The sequence below is a fragment of the Palaemon carinicauda genome, chromosome 25, assembly GCF_036898095.1.
Source record: "Palaemon carinicauda isolate YSFRI2023 chromosome 25, ASM3689809v2, whole genome shotgun sequence".
NCBI lineage: Eukaryota > Metazoa > Arthropoda > Malacostraca > Decapoda > Palaemonidae > Palaemon > Palaemon carinicauda.
In genome coordinates this window covers 15,735,467-15,746,435 of record NC_090749.1, presented here as the reverse complement: position 1 = coordinate 15,746,435, position 10,969 = coordinate 15,735,467, and positions in this window count along the sequence as shown.

Genomic DNA, 10,969 nt, shown 5'->3' with positions numbered 1-10,969 from the left:
CTCACGCAATAGGGAAATACAAGCGTCAGGATCAATACCTGTTTTTCCCGCAGACATTTCGTAGGCATACTTAGGGTGACGTCTCAGCTTCATGCTCTTCTTCACTTAGTCTGATGTGACTGCAAGTAACGTGGTCATGCTTTAATTACCTCATCATTACTGTTCTCTTGACACCTTAGAGGAAGAAAAATAACAAAGGAAAGAGTCATTCTTCTACCTTCCATTCAACCTGTCTCTTATTAAGGCAGAAGAAGGAAAATAATTTTTGACTTATACTATTGTGTCTTTTTCCACATTATTATTTCGGGGGAAAGTGACGCCGATTATTTTCCAAATTGTGATCTTATCAAATGTGGTATCATCACCCCAAAAATGAATTGACAAATACCAAAGACATGAAAGAATATAATTCGCTATTCAACCTCGATGGGAGCATTTTAAAGCATATATTCATAGTATTTCTTTAATTTTCGACTTTACTCTTACTCTTTTAAAAAAAAGTTTTGTTCCTCTCTGCACTAATTGTTTTATGCGTTTTTTGCATAATCTGCATTTGGATAGACCTTGTTTATGCAACTGAACGTTGGATGTTAACTACCCCAGTATAAAATTGTTGGCCAACAAAGAATCAAGAAATGAAAAACGTAATTACGAAAGCTGAGGTTTAAAAGAAAGCAACAGAAAGCATTGCTTACAAACCGTTTACATTTCCCTCATAAAATTGGGTCTCTGAAAAATGGGAAAAAGTGAGAATAGTAAAAATGGTATTGGAAATATATATAACTTTTCATCTATCTTTGTTTCGGTGTTTGGAATCTGTACCTCACTAAAAGGCTTCGAACTCTTTTATTAGAACTGGACAAGGTCGATTTTTGAATCTTTGTTGAATCCAGTATCGTATGAAATGCAGTTTTCCACCTTAGAGAAATGCGTAAATCAACCCTTCAAGCCCTTCAAGGGAAAATCACCTTTTATTCTGCCTTTCAGCGTCGATGATAGACAGAAGAAGATGGATGGAGAAGGAGTCTGCCTTTTATTATTATTATTATTATTATTATTATTATTATTATTATTATTATTATTATTAACCAAGCTACAACCCTAGTTGGAAAAGCAAGATACTATAATTTTATGCCCAAGTGCTCCAATATGAAAAAATAGCCCAGTGAGGAAATGAAATAAAGAAATGAATAAATGAAGAGAACAAATTAACAATAAATCATTCTAAAAACAGTAACAACGTCAAAACAGATATGTCATATATAAAGTATAAGAAGACTCATGTTCACACATTATCTCCGCTGAATCATGTGGGGGAGGGTGCCAAAGTAAGCTTTTAATAAAACGAATCTATTTCCCAACACTTAGTTGAGACCCAGATGACAAACGGCAAACAAAAGAATTGCTGCAGAGAATCCATGTCTGCTCCTCTCCTCAGAGGTCGGGGCGATTTTTAAAAAGAATATGTTTGCATAAAAAGGGGGAAATAAGGCTTCATTATTAGAAAAATTTAGAATTTTTTTTCTAATAGGAAAATGGAGAAACGATAAAACTTATTCTTGGATTCATGACAAGATGAGGAGAGAGAGAGAGAGAGAGAGAGAGAGAGAGAGAGAGAGAGAGAGAGAGAGAGAGAGAGAGAGAGAGAGAATATTTAAGTACAAATATGATGAATGCAGAAGTAGTAAAACGTTCTTGGAATAACATTATTTCTTTCTATAAATCACGCAACATTTTCCCTGATTTGTTTGATTCATCCAGAAAATGACCTGATGTAGTCCCGGGAACATGTGAGAGCTGGAGGGAAAAACTAACAACTAAATTCAGGGGAAATTGAAGAAATTGTTGAAACCAGGTAGCACCTTATTTCTGAACATTATTCATGCCCTTGAACAAATAACTCTACACATTTTGGAATACGAAGAAAAAAGACTATTGTGAAATAAACCATGAAAGCATATGCAAAGCAAAATATTTGATTAGAATTAAGAATATCAGCTATGTAAAGTGCTTTATATGCCTTCCATAGGGATATCTGAAAACGATATCTCCATTAAAATAGCGTTGAATGGATTGGAGAAATTCCACCATAGTTTTATTGGTTTTCCAATTCGGATTTTACAAGAATTCAAACATCTCTGTAAGGTTATTTTTTTTTCTTTGAGCAACAATAAACTCATCTCTTCTCTCTCTCTCTCTCTCTCTCTCTCTCCTCTCTCTCTCTCTCTCTCTCTCTCTCTCAGTCCAGTAGGTTTTCAAATCCAGGTATTTTTGAGCACAATATCGAACTGTCCTCAAACTTCCATTGAACATTAATAGTCTTGCAGGGGAACTTGGACCAAAGAATTTCTCGAAAGTTAATTATCTCGAGGATAGTTATTTACAGTCGTCAACGTCCAGACATCTTCTGCACAGGTCGTCTGCAAGTGAGACCGAAAAAGGTATTTGCACAAACACACAAGAGATATCATCGCCTCACTCCAGAATGGATTCCAGCTTTAATAGAACTCATGTTTGTATTTTCACCGGGGTTTATTCTTATGATTGATGTTGTTTTTGTTGTAATTGTTGTGCTTATATGATAATTTAAAAGAAAAAATAATACAACAATAGTAAGACGGTGGAAACCGTTAGTACCGAATGGCTCCATGTTGTGACAAAGGCACCTATAATGAGCTTGGCCTAGACGTCGGGGAATCTTAATTTTTCTTTACCCTCAGACTATTAGTCTTAGATTACTTATAGAGTTTATTAACCATATGAATACACAATGTATTTTCTGGTATAGATACTGCTATTTTCCTCACAAGGATTAATGCTGTTATTATGAATATAATTCTCGCTTCTTTACCTATTAGAAAACTTTCAACTACATCACTTCAGTCGCTTTCAGACTCGTTATGTTTGTACATTTGTATAACGAACTTGTGCTTTTATTCGTATCTCCACAAAATCTATTCGTATCTCCACAAAATCCTTCCTTGTTTGTTCACTGAGTTTTTAATTCCAGACATCAAATGGATTTCCCAACCAAGAGAATAATCTCCAAGAGTATAATCTCCAAGAGAATAATCTCCAAAACCTGTTTACCCTCATTTCACCAGTGATAAACATGTCCCTGAAAATTATTTCGTATCTTTGCACAAACAAGTAGATATTCCCTCACCCATATCATCAGAATTAACTTACAGCATCCCGTACTTTATTTGTGTCAACCAAACCATTGGTTCAAATATGCCCCATACAGGTAATCCCAACATCAATATTCCTTCCAAGAAATCTTGGATTAATTTCCCCCCCCCCCCCCTTTTTTTTTATAGTGTGGAATAACAAATAACTTTTTCTATATAGTTTTTCTGAATGAGGTTTATTAAAAACTGAAAGCCAGGAGACCTTTTGGAGGAATTAAATTCGAAGCCAAAAGGATTGAGTGTCATTGAAGGAAATGGGGGTCAGAAGGTCTTCCGAGAAATGTGATGTCTGGAACGGCCATGTTGGTTTCGTGTAGGCCTATTGATGCTGATGCCATATTTAGATGGGAGGAGAAAAATACTGCTTTTGTTAGATTATTGATCTTTTTTTCTATAGCCCCTTTTCATATTAGCTGGAAGAGGTATGATTGATATCACATACACCGTAGTATAAGTGACTGAAATGAAATATTCTAAGTATTTAAGTGAAAATAAAACATATCTCATTAATAATTACCAATTAAAACTAATTCCTCTTTAATAGTGAATGAAGGATATGTTCCGTTGGGGGTCAGTCATTTCAAAATATGATGTTTTCTTGTTTTTATTGTAAACTATTATGATATTGTAAATAATATGTATCCTCATTTCTTTCAGTGTTATCCTATTTATATTCCATGTTGAATATTATTTCCTATTTGCCAAGACATCTCTATTACTATAAAAGATATTCGAGGAAAAGTAAACTCGTAGATAAAGGTTTCTGAATTGGCAGCCTCGATATCTCGTGATAAGTTTCATATAAGTTGCATGGAAATAAAGAAATAGTTTCATATAACTTATCTCCCGTTGTTTACTTTGATTTTGAAAAACCCTTAACCCCATATCAGCAGATGTAGAAATAATCTTTACAGCTCATATCATGTTTCCTCGTGCTGTTAATAATGGTTAAATCCACTAGTTTAATGGTTTCTGATATATAATCGGTTCCAATATTTATAAAATTGATCATCATTTATTGATAACTGATTCAATCAGACGAAGTCCTTCTTTATTGTTTTGCAGAGTACTGACACAATGCAGACATTCTGTCGAATGTTTCTTATCGATACATTTCAACTTTTTCCTCAAAATCTCGAGAATAAATGAACATCGAATCCCCAAAAGGCTGTTTGTAAGAATCTCTATAATCAACACTGGAAGTGTTATCAATCATCCACTGACACTTGAGACGTTTAATCAGAGCCAAGACAACAACGAAAATCATCGTTGATGGCCGGAAATTTCTCTACTCTGGTTTTCCTTCTTTTCCAATACATTCAGTCAACCTCCTTCTTTGAAATCCCACTAAGAGATTTCCCTCAAGTATTCCAACATTGCTTGAGAAACATTGGGATCAATGTATTATGGGTGGGGTTGGGCGATAGTAAGTCTTAGGTGTCTATTCCTATCAATTTCTCTTCCATTTTGTTAATAATGTATTCTTCTTTTAGGGTTACGCAACCTTCAAGAAATAATCCGTGCTCTCTCTCTCTCTCTCTTCTCTCTCTCTCACTCTCTCTCATCTCTCTCTCTCTCTCTCTCTCTCTCAAAGCACTTCACATTCAGACAACTGTCCTGTTACTTCATCACACTTCCACTTCTACAATTGTTCATTTCGATTTAATAAACTAATGTGAGATTTCAGTCTCACTTCAAAAGAGCCTGAACTTATTGGCACAAATTATCGTGAGTTTTCGAAAGACTGAAAAGCTTCAGCAATTAGTTCTTTGCTTTTCATTTCATATTTTTTTCTATTTTAGAAAAAAAGCATTTTCAATGACATTATTTTCTTAACATTTTAAGCTATAGTCGGTTTACATCTTGCATTAATAATGAGTAACCTAGTGGTTGATTCTTTATTATTATTAATAATAATAATAATAATAATAATAATAATAATAATAATAATCGTTGTTATTGAATAATTGTTACTAGCCAAGCTACAACCCTAGTTGGAAGCGAAGGATGCTATAAGCCCAATGGCACTAACATGCAAAATAGCCAAGTGAGGAAAGGATATATTGAAACGGTTTGAATAGTGTGCCTGAGTTTACCCTCAAGCAAGAGAACTCTCATCCAAGACAGTGGAAGACCATGGTACAGAGGCTATGTCACTACCCAAGACCAGAGACCAATGGTTAGATTTTGGAGTGTGCTTCTCTTAGAAGAGCTGCTACCATAGCTAAAGATTCTCTTCTACTCTTACCAAGAGGAAAGTGGCCGCTGGACAATTATATTGCAGTGGTTAACCCATTGAATGAAGAAGAATTGTTTGGTAATCTCAGTGTTGTCATATTTATAAGGACAGAGGAGAATATGCAAAGAATAGGCCAAACTATTCGGTGTATGAGTAGGCAAAGAGAAAATGAACCGTAACCAAAGAGGGAGTATCCAATTTAGTACTGTCTGGCCAATTAAAGGACCCCATAACTCTCTAGTAGTATTATCTCAACGGGTGGCTGGTTCCCTTTGGAAGATGCAATAAAGCAGAAATACATTCAAGCATTGTTAGTTTAAGAAAATTCATCAAATGTCACACTGATCATCTTGCCTATTTCATCCAAAGGAACTTCTAGCAACTTCGACTGATGCAAATCTCCCAAAGGATTAGAAAAATAAATTTCTTTCCATATAAAGACCATCATTGATGAGATATGAAGTGAGCATAGTATTGAAAAGGACATTGTTCCTCGAATATTGCTCTTAATATTGTCAATTTTGTTTAAACTGGGGGCACATTGAGGAGAAGAACACTGAGATTACCGAAAAAGAATCCTTGTCATCTAAGATAAACTAAATATATGATAACCACATATGACCTAGGCAAAGAGCCCAAAACACTAAAGGGACTCTTTATAACTTGATAATATATGAAAGAAGAGTAAATAAAGAATAATTTTTTTTTATACTGCTATAGGAAAAGTGGCAATGTTATCAGAATACAATTTGTAGGACGGCGGAAAAAATCAATGAACATTTCTTTCCTCTGCAGCCACCCCCCCCCCCCTTCCCTTCTTCCCCTTCCTTTTCCCCATCTTCCCCATCGTCAATATATGAATCATTATATACTCATCAATGTCCTTTAAATATACTCGGGGTATATTTAAAGGACTTTGATATTTATATAGAAAGCGGAAGTGGACTGAAAGTTGCTTATAGAACCCATTGAATATAATTAACAAAGGATGGATTGCCTAAAAAAAAAGCTCAAGTTTTATTCACAGAATTTATTTTGATTAAAGGGTTTCAGTAATCTCAGATGAAGGGTTGGACTCTGTGGTACAACCCCGTCGCTGGAATTCACAATTGACGCAAGAATCGGGTTTGAAATATAAGTTATCTTTTAGGATTCCAGTGATTGAAAAAGAAATCAACTGTGTCAATCGTTCAACCCTCTGTTATTCGTAAGATAAATAATAATTGGTTTGGTTGTAGTCTAGCGTTGGTTTTCTAATGTGAGGTTTACCTAATAATACTCCACAATTATCATTCAAGCGCTTAGTTTTATTTGGTTTCGCGATATAAACCAAAATAAATGTCTTTGATAACACGGAAGGAGTGACAACTTTAAACAAATTCTCATCAGCCCCATTATGTGGTGAAATTTCGCTTTGGAAGTCTAAAACGGCAACAACTTACGGGACAATTCCTCCCATTTCACTTGACATCCAAAAGGTACAAGAAAACAATGCCAAATATAAAAAGAATAAAAGCTGAAAACAAAAATATCAATGTAAATGAAGTTATTAGAAAATCCACTGGATTTCATAGTTAATAAACTAGTGTCTCAATTTCACTAAGTGAACCACTGAAACAGCCCAATTGGGACTTGCAGTTCTTCGGAACTGAACTAGAATGCAGCTATTAGCGTAGATTGTAATTCATATTCCTGTCGATTTCAGGAAATTGTTCATAGACTTGAAATTCGACAGGAATATGTACGGGGACTTGTCATAAACTTTTATCTCTCTTGATAGCTCAGTCGGTGTAGTCCCTGCAGGCATGGTGTCCAGCCGAACAGGTGGGGGTTTGAATCTCCACCCGGCCAGAAGCTGTTACCATGAAATGAATTTCAAGTGGATATATATTCCCAAGATAGAATTCGGTATTAAAGGCCGTTCGTGGGTGATATTTACATTGATTGAAATCACGTGTGCTTTTGATATATATATATATATATATATATATATATATATATATATATATATATATATATATATATATATATGTTAGATTATAATATAAAGCTGTTGTCGTTCACGAGACTTAATCCATCATATTTTCTGTGATTAAGAGTCTTTAATGGTTTCATAAGTTTAAAAGGTTTTTCTAACTGGTGGATGGCCACTGAAGAAGTCAGGTGGTGTGATGACGTCACAAGTCAAGAACGCAGAAGACGAAATAGAAACTTCAAACACATTCTCTTCTAAGTGTTTTTATTATCTTAATTAATATCAATAGATGAGTGTGTTCGTTAGTTCAAATAAACAATGAAACAAATTATGTATTATATTTTGAAAAATAAATACCACTGGTCTCTGATGGCATATTCCGTGTCAGACAATTTCTGCCGATTTGATCAGTGTCGTACAACGTTACTTGATGCCATTCAAGTTTTCATTTATCCTTTTGTCACATTAGTTTTTTTTTTTCATCTTTTTCCTTCAGAAACTGATATTTATAGTTTTCCTATTATTTTAAGGAGAGCTTCCTCTCTCTATTACTAGAAAATAAACAAAGTAAAAAAACAAGGAGGGGAAATGATAATAGGCATCAAGGATGAACCTTTGTAAAATATAAAGAATAATCGTTTTAATAATAAACGGGAATATTAAATCTGGAAATGTAAGGTGTTTGCAGTCAAGTAAAATCCATTAATAAAAAAAGATGCAATAATAAGAGTAGGTCTGTCAGCAACCCCTTCGAAAAACAATGTTTGAATCACAATGTTAAATCTTATAAGGAAAATTACTACAAGCCATATAAGGAACAGAAATCAGAAAATAAATAAACTATACGAGAAGTAATTAACAATTTATATAAAACATCATAATCTCAGTAACAATTACATATGTCATATATAAACTACGAAGAGAGAATAATTATGTCAGCCAGGTGCTCCTCCCTTCGAGAGATTATTCCTAACCTTTACGTTCTACCACATGTCTTTTCACCTGATGTCCGTACTTGTCCCCTTTCAATAGTTCCTTTCAATAGAAAACAAATTCTGAAGCGTTTCATTGACTCATAAATTTCTGGTCCTCCTCATGAAACCTGATGTCCCTTGACACAAACTCATTCCTTCCTTTCTTCCTTGTGACGTTTCTTTTACCCACAGAAAAGCGATATCTTTTCGCCTTCCAGAAATTCTATCTGTTGGGCCCTATTTCTGTCGCCTCAGACCTTCTCTCCCCCCAAAAATAGATTCTTTCCCTCTTTTCTATTGAAGTATTTCTTGATCTAAATCAGTTGTGGCTGCAACCTGTCGCTTTACAAAATGTGTCTGTTACTCATGGGAAAAGGGAAATCCTTTTCGACCAATATTATTTAGATATAAGCATCTTAGTGATTGACGACACTCTCAGAATCCTGCTCCTGATATGACAGATCCTGAGAAGAGAGAACCTTACTTCTCTTCTCTCTGATCAGCATCTAAACAACACACAAAAAGGTAACCGAAATGTAGAGGAACTTGGAGTTACCATAACGCTTTTCATTCCTGGGACAAAATGTTTAACTATTTGCTCTCTCTCTCTCTCTCTCTCTCTCTCTCTCTCTCTCTCTCTCTCTCTCTCTCTCTCTCTCTCTCTCTCTCTCTTATACTAATTCTTCTGTAATCTGACCCACATAATGTCAAAATATATATCCCCCATTTGATATGAAATGTAGTTAAGTGCTTGAAGGTGATTCAGTTTCGCTATATAAAGTAGTAATCGTTATCAAAGAACAAGAGAGAGAGAGAGAGAGAGAGAGAGAGAGGGGGGGGAGAGAGAGAGGAGAGAGAGGAAGAGAGAGAGAGAGAGAGAGAGAGAGAGAGATGAGAGAGAGAGAGAGAGGAGAGATTGCTATATCCCCATGATTAGCTTTAAGTCTGAAGGTTGAGGGGAGGTTCCCCTTACCCCTTTAGAAATGGCGAAAGTCATTACTATTTGAGCTGAATCTTTCTGTTTTCCGATTCTAGAATGTCCCTACTCTCTCAAAAAATTACAAGGAATCATTTGACTTTGCATGAAGGTCCTTCAAACGATAGTTTCATTCTTCCTAGCAATAAATTTTGTTTGAAATTACGATAAAATATATGCGATAAAGTACCAATGAACTGAATCTTTTGTTTCACCATTCTTTCTAACAGAGTATCACGAGAGAGAAACTGCTTTATTGTGTCATAAACCTAGTGAACAAAAGAAACTTGATAATGACCGTAACAATGGTAGTTTATTATACATGCTTGTTTGGCAGCATTTCCTTTCCCTGATTTTGTCAACACCTTTTTAATAGTTAAATTATTTTTATATACCCCAACTAATTTACAACTTTTTAGGCAGGTGTCAAGTAATTTGTTGTCTTGGCCTGTTTGAGGAATGATAAGAAGACATTCATCAACTTTTAGAATGGTTCTCTTTCTTTTGCAACATAATATGTCTTCCTTGCTTTTAAGTGTGCCTTTTTGATAACCCAGAAACATAGTCATGATTTTTGAAAACCCTTTTAAGATAACTTATTTCAAATTCAAGAAATTCGTGGGTCACAAACTTATATGCCCTTAAAAATAAGTTAGAAATAACCCCAATTTTTGTAGTTCTTGTCAAATATAAAACAAACCTGGTTGAGAGAGAGAGAGAGAGAGAGAGAGAGAGATGAGAGAGAGAGAGAGAGAGGAGAGAGAGAGAGAGAGAGATAAACTGTAAATATGCTAAATATATTCAAAATGACCTTTTAAGAAGCAATGAAAAATTATCAAACTTTCTTTCCCTGAACTGATTCACGTGATATAATATGGAAAGTGAGAATCTCTCTCTCTCTCTCTCTCTCTCTCTCTCTCTCTCTCTCTCCTCTCTCTCTCTCTCAAAAGGCTAGTCACTAGAGACTTATTCTAATGTCATGTTGACAAATATTGAGAATGTCTCAAGTTTAAAAACTCCCCGTTACTGATCTGATGGGAAATTGGCCGAAGTTAGTTGATTTTTGTGAAGCAAAGTTAGAGATATGAGTTTGGAAGGAGAAAAGTTTCGTATCTTCACCTGAGAAGACCTATGGATAATAATGATAAGAACAGCTTGAGGTTACATCACTTATGTATGAAATACCAAACCTTTAAGACTTCCATCTTTTATTGACTATATATATTTGCTGCCCTATAAGACATCAGGAAATATTCTCTCTCTCTCTCTCTCTCTCTCTCTCTCTCTCTCATCTCTCTCTCTTCTCTCTCTCTCCTCTCTCTCTCTTTATGAACTTTCCATGCAAGACCAGTGAAAGAACTGTTAATTACTTTTTATTATTATCGTTAGTTGTGAGCAGCCTCAATTTTTTTTTTCCGAAAAGTGTCCCTGCCAACTCAACTTCTTTATCTCCAACACAGATAAAACATATAATAATCACCGTTGTGCTCTTTCCAATTTGGAAAGTTTCTCAGCAATGGTGAAAATAAAAGATGTAAAGTTTTATTACCATATCTGAAAAGGACCAGTTAGGTTATTTCTCTTTAAAACCCATTCATTTAAAAATCCAACAGA